Source organism: Sitophilus oryzae, unplaced genomic scaffold (genome assembly GCF_002938485.1).
Source record: "Sitophilus oryzae breed Bouriz unplaced genomic scaffold, Soryzae_2.0 scaffold_942_pilon_pilon, whole genome shotgun sequence".
Classification (NCBI taxonomy): Eukaryota; Metazoa; Arthropoda; class Insecta; order Coleoptera; family Curculionidae; genus Sitophilus; species Sitophilus oryzae.
In genome coordinates, this window is record NW_022147575.1 from 811,936 (window position 1) to 824,822 (window position 12,887).

Here is a 12,887-nt window from a genome sequence, read left to right on the forward strand (position 1 = left end):
CGAGAGGCGGTAGACGCTTTATCCGATAGACTTTGCCGATAAGGAAAGGCAAAGAAAAAGAAGTTTTATCGTCTTTTATCTTATGATTTTCTTTTTAGAGTTATATAGCTGAGATATCGGACGACAAATCTACTAAGGGCGCAGTAAATTCTATGTGGTTTACAAAATAATGTCAAATTTTTCTTGAAATTATGTTGTTTTATTGTAGTAATCTGTGCTATTTTACTTAAATAATCCTGGCAATACTAGAAACTATAGGGTCCGGCAATAATGCGCCGGGCATCTGTATACAGCGTGGCGCACCTCATTCGCCTCGGTTGATTATACGAAAACGGAAAGATGTAGAAACAAAATATTTTATGGATATATGTAGGGACGCAATGTGCACAATTTAAAATTATTTTGAAATATACTCAGGGTGTCTCAGAACTAAGATTCTTTTTTCTTATGGAACGCCCGGTATTTTATTTCATTTTTGGATTCTTGGGCCCAAAAAAAGGAATTTATTATAAGGATTAAATATGTTTAAAATCATTGGTTTTTGAGATATTTAAAGATATTTAAATATGCATGCTACAAGAGAATTGATTATCAACACCCTGTACGTTACTTTTCAGAATTAATTCTTGTGCTGAGTTTAAAGGTAAAGAAATAAACTTTACTGAAAAATGTTATTGTTTCCTTAAATTTATACAGGGGTACCAAAAATTAGTGACCTATTTTACCGATATATTTTACATAAAAACTTTGTTATTTCAAATGCAACACCCTGTATTTTTTTAAATAAATCGAAGCAGATTCAAATGCTCTTTGAGACTATATTAGGGTTTCCTATACCTATCTATCTCAGATTTTGAATAAAAAGCGATTTTTAAATAAAATGGCAATCAAGATGGCTGGTATCGCCATGGCAATTTTCTAGTGACAGTTATTAACTATTTTCAAAATCGACATTAGTGTATAAACATTATTATTTAAACAGTTTACTAAATTGTACCCACAATAGTTTAATAAGTAAGTATCCTTTATTTTATGAAGAAACATGAAGCCATATCTGCTGGTGGAACGAATGGATATGTTACTCGTTCTAGTGATTTTGTTTTGTGAGGAAAATTATTTCTTAGCCTCAAGAGCTAATGCTCAAAGATATCCAAATAGGAATCTTCCTGATAAGCGTTCCTTTGAAAAACTACTTGTCCTATTTCCTATTTTGCAGAGTTGGTAGTGTAGTTTATAAAAAAACCTATTAGGCAGAAACCTGTCGTTGGAAGTGAAGAAATTGAATTTGCCGTAATTGGCTCTTTTATAAAAAAAAAATCATATATCTACAAGTTATCGTAAAATAAAACAAAGAACTACTTCTTCCTTTTTCTTGGTAGAATAATAAATAATATATTAATAAATATTATTTATTAAACTATTGTAGGTCAATTAAATAAAAGTAAACTGATATAGATTTAAATAAAGTCTATAAACTAATGTCGATTTTGAAAATAGTTACTAACTGTCACTAGAAAATTGCCAGCCATCTTGATTGCCATTTTATTTAAAAATCGCTTTTTATTCAAAATCTGAGACAGATAGGTATAGGAAACCCTAATATAGTTTGAAAGAGCATTTGAATCTGCTTCGATTTATTTTAAAAAAATACAGGATATTGCATTTGAAATAACAAAGTTTTTATGTAAAATAAATTCTTAAAATAAATAACTAATTTTTGGTACCCCTGTATAAATTTAAGGAAGCAATAACAGTTTTCAGTAAAGTTTATTTCTTTGCCTTTAAACTCAGCACAAGAATTAATTCTGAAAAGTAATGTACAGGGTGGGTCAAATTCGACGCTTTTAAATGGAAACACTCTTTTCTATAGGAGATAGACAAAAACTAATATCGGTGTCTGGAGCTTAATTTTTGTCAAAAACATGATGGTGAAAACCGTATATCGATATCTGTTACCGTTTCGGAGTTACGGGGTGTTTTTCAAAAATATGCATTTTTAACAAATCGCTGTAACTTTTTTGCTATGGAAAATTTTGTTTTTTTATGCAAACATTTCAAAAGCACCTTTTTACGTAGAATTTAATGGTTTAAGTATAATTTTTTTAAAATTAATAATTTAAGAATTATCAACAGAAAATTTGATTTTTTATATGGGACACCCTGTATATTTTTAATTTATTGAAAAGAATTTAAAATTAGCTTTCCAAAAATATAACACACTTGATATTTTGCTCAATTCCTCTTCGAGATATGGAGTATATAAAAATTCGCCCTCTTTAAATAAGTAGGCTTTGAACGGCACCAGCTGTAATGCAAAAACATTCTAGCTGTGAGCATCAATTAAAACGAAAATAATATTTGCTATGAGAGATGCAGAATTTTATAACAATTTAAAATATATTTAACCAACATCAACACATTTAAACTATATCTAAGAACCATAAAAATAAATAGCAAACCAACACATGAGATTTTGCTACATATCGACCGTCTTCTGTTATAGACAGACGGGTCAGTTTTTGAACATTTCTCGCGGAATTCATTAACTCGGCGGGGGTGAAAGATACCCCCTCATAACTTTTAAGTATTTTTAATTCTTGTCTAGATTATATGGAAGAATAAGGAACCTTCATTCTTCCGCAAATATATGCATAGGATTAGATCCATGGGCACTAAGTTAGGCGGCCTCGACGGCCAATGGCTGGGATCTTGGTTAGCTATTCAATTATTCTTGAAATTGGCTGCAAAAATTTGCTGATAACTTCAGCGTTCAGAGGCGGTGCGTCGTCTTGCTGGAAAAATAATGTTTTCGAGTTCCATTAAGGGCATATCATCAATAAGGAGTCCAAAGCCTACTAGTTAAAAGTGGCGAACTTTTAAAAATTCTGTATTTTGAAGGAGATTATAACAAAATATGAAGTGTGCTATATTTTTGGAAAGGTAATTTTAAATTCTTTTCAGTTAATTAAAAATATATAGGGTGTCCCAAATAAAAAATCAATTTTTCTGTTGATAACTCTTAAATTATTAATTTTAAAAAAATTATACTTAAACCATTAAATTCTACGTAAAAAGGTGCTTTGGAAATGTTTTCATAGAAATACAAAATTTTTCATAGCAAAAAAGTTACAGCGATTTGTTAAAAATGCACATTTTTGAAAAACACCCCGTAACTCCGAATCGGTAACAGATATCGATGTGCGGTTTTCACCATCATGTTTTTGATGAAAATTAAGCTCCAGACACCGATATTAGTTTTCGTCTATCTCCTATAGAAAAGGGTGTTTCCATTTAAAAGCGTCGAATTTGACCCACCCCGTACACGGTATTGATAATCAATTTTCTTGTAGCATGCATATTTAAATATCTGTAAATATCTCAAAAACCAATGTTTTTAAACATATTTAACCCTTATAATAAATGTCTTTTTTTGGACCCAAGAATTTAAAAATGAAATAAAATACTGGGTGTTCTATAAGAAAAAATATAACTTTGATATGGATCTTAGTTCTGAGACGCCCTTATATTTCCAAATAATTTTAAATTGTGCACACTGACTCCCCACATATACACATAAAATATTTTGTTTCTACATCTTTCCGTTTTCGTATAATCAACCGAGGCGAATGAGGTGCGCCACCCTGTATAGCTGCGAGAATAAAAAACTTGGAAATTTTGTTTAAGTGTAAACCTAAAGTATATTTCATATCAATTAAACTTTTAGTTACGTAATCGAGGGCGGGATTTTAAAATTCATTATTGCCAACCATGGACATATTCGGCGCCGTGCTGACTGACTGGAATTTAAATTTCCCGCTGGGGATTCAGGTGGTAGCTCTGCTGTAAAAAATGTCAACTTGCCGCATTTATTCATTTCCTGACATTCCTGTCGTTAGTTTTGACACTTCAGTTTTGTATTACGAGTTTTTGGTTTAAATAAATAGTGTTGTGATTTAAATTAAAAAAAATAATTTTATTGAAACTTTATTATAAATCAAAAAATAACTGTAAAAGTTATAAAACTGTGTCCTAGAAAACTAGAAAAGATATTTCTATAACAGATATAATAGATAATAAATCAAAAAATAATTGTAAATGCTATAAAACTATATAAAATATATATTCGTCAATTTAAATGTTGGACCGATTTTTGAAGTAATTTCGTGTGAATCCATTAGACCGCTAAACGCAGGGATTTATTTTAAAATTTATGTATAAGTGACAAAAATTCGCTGTTCGAATACATATCATTCGCAAAGTCTAGTGCAGAACAAGGTTCTTCTGATATATTCATTCCCGAGAATCCATAATCGTTGTCAGAAAATGTGTTGTTTTATTTATTTTTGAAACGGATGTATGTTTCCAAATTCCTACCGACATTTTGATCTGCAGTAAGTACTTTACACTTTTACATTAGATAATATATACTAATTTCATTCTCGACTTAAGACTATTTCCGAACAATAGTGTATTGTTTTGTTAGGAGTAAAATTATACTTTTTTGACGATGTTGTACCTTTGAAGGACCATCGTAAAGCTATTCCGACGTTACAGAAAGGCACACAAAGTAAATTTTTACTCCGAATATAGAACATTCTATTTTTTTTAAACATTACAAATAATTTTTTAATTAATTTCAAACATTGCAAATAATATAAACAGTAATCGAGCAACAATTTGTACACTCGTTGAATTTGACACTTAATATCAGTTTAATAATATATTTTTGTACTTTTGTGCTTAGGCGGAACAGTGCTTTATACACCGAGAGCTGGCTACATAAAAAACCTTATCATCGTTACATGGCTAATTTTTTGTGTGAAGTATCCTTTTGTGTAGCCATTGTGAAATAGTGATGTCTGCCAGCGCGATCCCGGGGCTTAAAGCGGGGGCGGCCAATCGAAAGGGTGAAATTTTGACACTAAAAATATTATAAGGTACACGAGTTATAGTTGCCAAATAGTTTTTATTTATTATTAGGAAACGTGTAAAATTGTTGACAGATATTTTTCTCGTGGCTGAAATGCCGGCAGACAACGCGAAAGAGGCATAGAATTTTGACAAAAGAAAATCATCGCATACATGCATGTCGGTTGGTGGAATGTCATGTTTATTGTTAATTAATTTAAAAAGCCGTATGTAAAAGGGCAGGCAAAAAAATCGTTATTGAAATAATAAAAAAATATATTTATAATATAATCGTATATTATATGATTTATCTACATATACTTAAACGGATGAAGCGGCTAGCGTTCCCTGAATAAAGCGCTAGAGTAATATCGCGCTTTTGATAACTGTCTGCAGCTGATTGAGCCACGATCTTTTTGTCTGCCCTTTTGCATACGGCTTTTAAAATAAATAAATATGACATTTCACCAATCGGCATGCAAATATGCCATAATTTTTTTCATTCTTCAAATTTCATTTTTTAATAATTTTTAAAATTTCATGCCTCTTTCGCGTTGTCTGTCGGCATTTTAGCGACTAGAAAAATGTCTGCCAACAATTTTCCACGTTTCTTAATAATAAATAAAAGCTATTTTCGCAATTATTATTATTCCCTTTCGATTGGCCGTCCCCGCTTTAAGCCCCGGGAGCGCGTTGGCAGACATGACTATTTCATAATGGCTACACAAAAGGATACTTCACAAAAAAATTAGCCATGTAACGATGATAAGGTTTTTTATGTAGCCAGCTCTTAGACTATTACTTTTATCAAAGTAAAACCTCTGAAGGTGGGTAAGGGGACAAATAACTCAAAATCTTTAAGATGTTTGTTTAAATTTAAATGCTTCACAAAAAGCGGGGGGCGACATGTTTCGGGACTTAAACAGTTCCCATTATCAGGCCCAGACAGCTAAAACAATTACAATCAGAATAATAGAAAATTCCAATAGTCAAACAGAGGTCAAAATTATAAAATACGATCACAAAACAAATTAAAAAGTAGAAATTTTTTTTAAAGGTTAAAAGGTTATATCTATCACAATAATTGTCCAATCACAGATAACAATATGGTAAGCTTAATTTGAAAATTAAAACAACTAGACTAAAATCATAAGGTGAGGGGAGCCGTATAATCCACTATAATTAGATAAATTGACAGAAAAAACAAACAAGGCAATAATCAAATCATACCTCAATGCACAATTCAAAGAAATTTATTTAAACATTAGTCAAATGTATTTTGAGGGATAAATTTTTTATTTTATGTATTAGTCATGTAAGTTAAGAATTATGATTATTTCAATTTGTTACTTTTATGCCTAGGCGTTAAAATGACAAAAATTAATACTTTTGAGACGTTTGAAAAAAAATTCTTTTGATTTGAAGCGAATGACTTTTTTGCGGAATATATTGGTGACCGATGTTGAAAAATCTCTACGCCCGTAGAATTGTTAATGTTGTCGGTATCGGGGTATAGATGTAGCCATTTAGGATAGAACTTTAATTGGATATAAGTCCTAGTCATTTGTAAATCCGATTTAAATATTGTTTTGAATTAAAATAAAAAAAATGTGATTTAAATCCAAAAAATCTGATTTAAATAAAAAAACTTTTTTCCAACTCTGCTAACAGACCTTGCAGTCGAACATTGCTCTTTTTAGAACCTCTTTTAGGGCGAAGTGTACAAGGTAGCCGTAAAAAACTCATGGCAACTTTATTAGAATATTTTGTACGGGAAAGCGGTAGTAATGGCCCTTTATGTCATTTAAGTGCTGTTAAGAGGTGAGTTTAGTTGATGATAATTAATTTATTTTTGTTTCCTAAAATATTTTGATTAAAAGAAAATATATAAAAGTAAGTAACGTTGTGCCGGTCAAGCTTAATCACGCGACTAAAAGTTTATTTGGTAGGAACTGTATGTAGGTACTAGCCTTGTTTATATATTCTTAAAGTTGCCCAACTGACTAGACAAAATGTGCTGCCAACTGGAGGACAAATCGTGAACCTTTCGGGGCAGAGTCAAAAATATCGATTATTTCCGTTATTTTCCTCAGAGTAATGTCATAATATAGCCCAGGGTTTCTGCGAACTTTAATAGTGATCAGCTGATTAAGAAATTTAAACGAAACTTTTATTTTATTGTAAATTGTGGATTATTTTTGCCTGTTATTTTAAGAATTCTAAACCGTATTAACATACAACCGTACAACATATCGAAATAATGATTTCTTTCATAATTTCGATATGTTGGTACATTATTTATAATTTATGATAATGCTAATTGCTGTTAATTAATATTTAAAAAAAAAGTTACATACCTATTTTAATTTGATTTAATGCAGGTTTATAAAAGAATCATTTCATTCTTAGATTATTTTATTCTAAATTGAGTGCTTTACGAATTTTATGATATTTTTGAAAACATGAAACTTTTTACATTTTTGATGCCAACTAATTGGCATGGTATTATTGGTATGGAAATTAGCCAAGAAAGAAAAGAATTGGCTATAACTTGTAATTTTTTGAAAAAAACATATTATACCTATATCGCTGAAAAGCTTAAAAAATGGCGCTTTTTATGAAGTCATGGCCAACTATGGTTTCCATTTAAAAAAAACATAATGTTTGTGTCATATGTCAAAACTGACAGGTTTTAGAAAAAAAAAAAACAGAAAACACAAACTCATTAGGTATGTGATTATCTACAACTTTTATCTGAAAACTTATTGTCTAAAATACCGTATGATCGAATAAAAACGGCTTCAGCGATGGCTATGAAATGACGATCGATGATATTTCCCATATAATTCTACATAGGTATAAAATGACAGCGATCTTCATTTCATAGCCATCGTTGACGCCGTTTTTATTCGATCATACGGTAGATTATAATGGAATTAGAGACAAAGTTTTAAAATAGCCAAAATTTGTTTTTTTCGAAATATCTAGTAAGCCTTGAATTTCTCCGAAAAATCCGAAAGGCGCATATTTATAACCCCACAAAACTGCAATTTTTCCCCATATAACCGACTCTCTATCTCCAGTAGTTTCCGAGATACCCATAGAGAACATCGTAGGAAACTCACCCTGTATAGTATTTAGAAACTAACTATTATTATTATTTGACTAGATTAATTTGATTAATAAAACTCGATTAATTTAATTTAAAATAAATTTGATCAGATTTTTTTTTTCGTATATTCTACTACCAGAAAACCAAAATTATATGATAACGCACTTTTCAACGAAGTTGAAGGAAGATATAGTGTATCTATCACAATACTTAATAGAATTATTACAATTAGAAGAAAAACAAAAAGAAAAAATACCCAAATACCTTCACATACTACTCATCTACAAAAAAAACTAATATAATCTCTTATAAAAACACTACACAACTACTTCTTCACTACTTCAACCACTTCTACACTGAAAAAATTATCAAACACTAATTAATCAAACAAAAAGAAAAAATAACCAAATTATCCCTTCACCTACTACTTAACTGCAAAATAATAAACTATAAAAACACTACTAAATTGTGGTAATATGTATATAGTGTTGTGATGAGTGCGGTTACTACTCTGTGGAATTGGACAAGGACGCAACACTATATACATATTACCACATAAACTATTTCTGGTATTCTACACTAAACATTATAATTAAACTTAATAAAATTAATCTAATTTTACACTACAACCACTACAACTACAAAGAAATAAGAACATTTTTTAAAACTAGAAGAAACAGAACCTCGATACGTGCAACCAGTATAATAGATCAAGAGGACAAAGAATATAAAATACTTTAAAAATGTGCATTCAGAAAGAAAAAATATCTCGAAAATTATCTAAACAAACATTTTTTTTTCTTATCAGTGAAAAGCATCGGCCTCGTCGGCCTTGCGAAATTTGTCAGGTATTTACAATGGTCGAATTGTATAATTACCAGCTTTTATAGCATATCTAATAGACAAAAAGTATCTGGTCGATTAGTAACCAATTGGCACAGTCCGAAAATTATCGATTTTTATTTTCTCTGTTTTTATTGGTCGCTTCAAAATTCAGAGTAAGAAAAAATATTTTTCTGTAGTAAAAGACTGTGAAATACACCCCGCCATCTGGTGCTTTACATCCATAAACGTCTTAGGTTGAGCTACTTTAAAAGTGGATTGGAATGATTTTTTTAAATGGAACGCCCCCTATATTATTGCATTTTTTGGATTCCTTTTAGATCACTTTACATAATACTAAAATATGAGTAAATATATTTGGATAGTTTCAGAGATATTAATAAATAAATAAAACATAAATATTTTTTCAGCCTTTCTTAAAAAAAATATTACAAATACAAGAACTGTCCTGAAATCAAAACTATACTAGATATTTACTTTAGATGGTCTATACTTACTTTGCTATAAATATCGTAATCTTAAATCATACAAGGTGTTCAAAATTCAACGCCAAACTTTCTAAAATATAAAAGATTTTTTGTTTGTTTTTTTTTATATGGAACACCACGTATATTATTTTTTATTAGATGGAGAGTTAAAAAATGAACGTTTTTTGTTTTTAAAGTATTTAAAAATTATATTGGTTCCGCAGGTACACGCAGTATTATTATGTATGGCTCTTTCAACGGTAAAATACGAGAGAAAAATCATTGGGAGGCTTTGATAAAAATTTTCTGTTGAAAATGCCGTATGAAATATAAAACCGCGAATATTTGCGAAACCGTTAAACAAAAAGGTAAATTTTTTAATTCTCCATCTACTGAAAAAATAATATACAGAGTGTTCCATTTAAAAGAATGAAGAAATCTTATATGATGCGAACTTTATCTGCGACACTGTATAAATATAAGAGATTATTAATGGGACAGGTCACAAATTTATTGTTTCTTATCGGCAAAGACTGTTAATTCGGTGCTTCTTGCTTCTCTGTTCGTTTTACAGCACAACCCCCACCCTTAAACGCGAATTTTAAGCCGCACTCTGACAATTTTGAATTTTGACAGTTTAAGAAGTTATTTATTACCAGAATATTTCGGAATTTAGCGAAGTTCGAGGTGTAATTAAGTTATTAACTTCGAAAACTAGTAAAATAACAGCGATAAGAGTTTACAGGGTGGCCCAGTGTACCTTAAAATGTTCATGTCTAGCTTTCTATTTCAGATCTGAGCATAAACTAATTATTGTTTAATTTAATTTCCGAATTATTTGAAATAATTACTAAAAAATAAATTTAAATACCTGTGTTTGTAGAAAAACAAATAGACAGAAATATTTATTATTATTTAAATATTTTTACTATATGCACTTAATATTTATACAGGGTTGTTCACCACATACGACGCGGAGTATTGTAGCTAAACGATGAGATTTTTACAAATTGTAAGTTTTGGGTTCGATGAAGGACTATTAGAGGTACAATTTAAAAATAATTTTACAAGATACAGAGTGTCCCAAATAAGTAAAAAATATCTAAGTTTTTTTAAATGGAACACCCTGTATATTATTACATTTTTAGTTTCTACGATTAAAATAAAGGTAAATTTGATTAAGATTTATTATACTTAAACCTTACCGTTTTTGAAATATTTTCAATTTTGTGAAATTGCAGTAAAAATTTTAAGGCTTCATTTCTCCAAGGGTATTAAAGTTTTAATACTAAATATTTACTGAAGTTTATTTACTGATCAGTTATTGTGTTGCAATAATAAAAAATAATACTACCTTATACAGAGTGTCTAAAATTTATTTTAAATAATTATTAGCTTCAAACGGCAATAACTTGTTTAATTTAAATAGAACACCCTGTATATTTTACGAGAATCAGATGCACAATTTAATTGTCTATCAAATTATATTATACCATTTTTTATCTATCTCTTTAAGTTTCCGTAGAAAATGCATTTTCTTGTAATTTAGAAATTATTTATCAATATACCCATGGACTATTGACATTTTAGATTATTTTTAAAGATGTACCAAATTTTTAAAGAGTACAGATACTAATATTGTCGATATAATTCGTTTATTTCATTAAAAAATAAAAAAAAACTGTTTAAATATTTGTTAAAGAGGTCCAATTAATATGATTCCAGTATTCAAACTACATTAACTGAGTGTTTGCGTTGATTAATAATAATTGCTCCAAATACTAAAATACTGAATTTTGTATGGGCATTAGACAGTGTGATAAAAAGTAACACCTTAAAAATGATATCTCATTTTTTAATAAATGCTTATTTATAACAACAAAGACTTTAATTTGATAACTTATTATTATATTGATTTCTAACTCAAAAATCCACATTTATTTATAATAATTTATTAACGAACACAATTAAGTATGCCATTAATTAGTATATGGGCGGAAATAATGGTGTTATATTTAATTAATGGTATAGTCTTTTAAAAGATTTAAATAGTTTTCTTTTTGCATACAATGGGTTAGTAATATTATCGTTTTGCTAAAAACGATAATATTACTAGTCTGTACATTTTGTACATTTGTTGCTTTAAAAACAATCTAAAATGTCAATATTCCATGGATATATTGATAAATGAGGTCTAAATTATAAGAAAATGCATTTTCTACGAAAACTTGAAGGGATAGGTAAAAATGGTATAATACAATTTGATAGACAATTTAATTGTGCATCTGATTCTCCTAAAATATACAGGGCATTCCATTTAAATTAAAGAAGTTATTGCCGTTTGAAGCTAATAATTATTTAAAATAAATTTTTAGACACTCTGTATAAGGTAGTATTATTTTTATTATTGCAACACAATAACTGATCAATAAATAAACTTCATTAAATATTTAGTATTAAAAACATTGATACCCTTGGAAGAATGAAGCTTTAAAACTTTTACTGCAATTTCACAAAATTGAAAATATTTCAAAAACGGTAAGGTTTAAGTATAATAAACCTTAATCAAATTTACCTTTATTTTAATCGTAGAAACTAAACATGTAATAATATACAGGGTGTTCCATTAAAAAAAAAATACAACTTTGATATTTTTTATTTATTTGGGACACTTTGTATCTTGTAAAAATATTTTTAAATTGTAGCTCTAATAGTCCTTCAACGAACCCCAAACTTACAATTTGTAAAAATCTCATCGTTTAGCTACAATACTCCGTGTCGTATGTGGTGAACAACCCTGTATACTTTTCACATGTAGAATTTTACTGTAGCTGATCGATTTTTCAAGGTAATTTTTAGTACAATATATATTTTCGAAATTAGGCATTTAAATTATGTCAAACAAGCTATAAAGATTTATTGCCTGGGATTTGTTATTCGAAATGTATGGTGCATTTTTTTTATATGGTGATCAGTTTTTGTAGCAGACTTTAAAAACTCGCAAAAAAAGAAATTTAACATGTTAATGTTAATATCACCATCAAAATAAAATGTCCTGAGAATTTTCACTAGTAATACCACTAGAGGTCAAATTATTTCCGGAAATTTTTTCGAGCTCATGAATATTTTGAAAATTATTTATGAGCCAGAAAAAATGTCCGTATTTAATTTGACCTCGTGTGGTGTTCGGTAAGAAAATTCCACACCAAATTGTGTTTAAAAGTCAAATAATTAAAATGTATTTTTCGATTTTTGGTCAAATTGATTATTTAGTTACTATGACAACTAAGTGACACCCAAACCCATCCCAAACCTTGTCTCAAACCTAAGAACTATTTCAGTTTTGAAGCTGTCAAGCGGTAAAAAAAATGTTTCGCTTCGGTCATGAAAGCAAAGAAAATATTCGCCAGGAGATTAAGCAGTTGACACCCGCGAATACTAGGAAATCGAAGTCAAGCGTATGGAAACAGTTTACAAACTCTCATCTCAACTTTGTGATTGAAATGTATCAAAATTATCATGTAAGTAAACAAATAAAAACCAGACTCTCAAAAAGA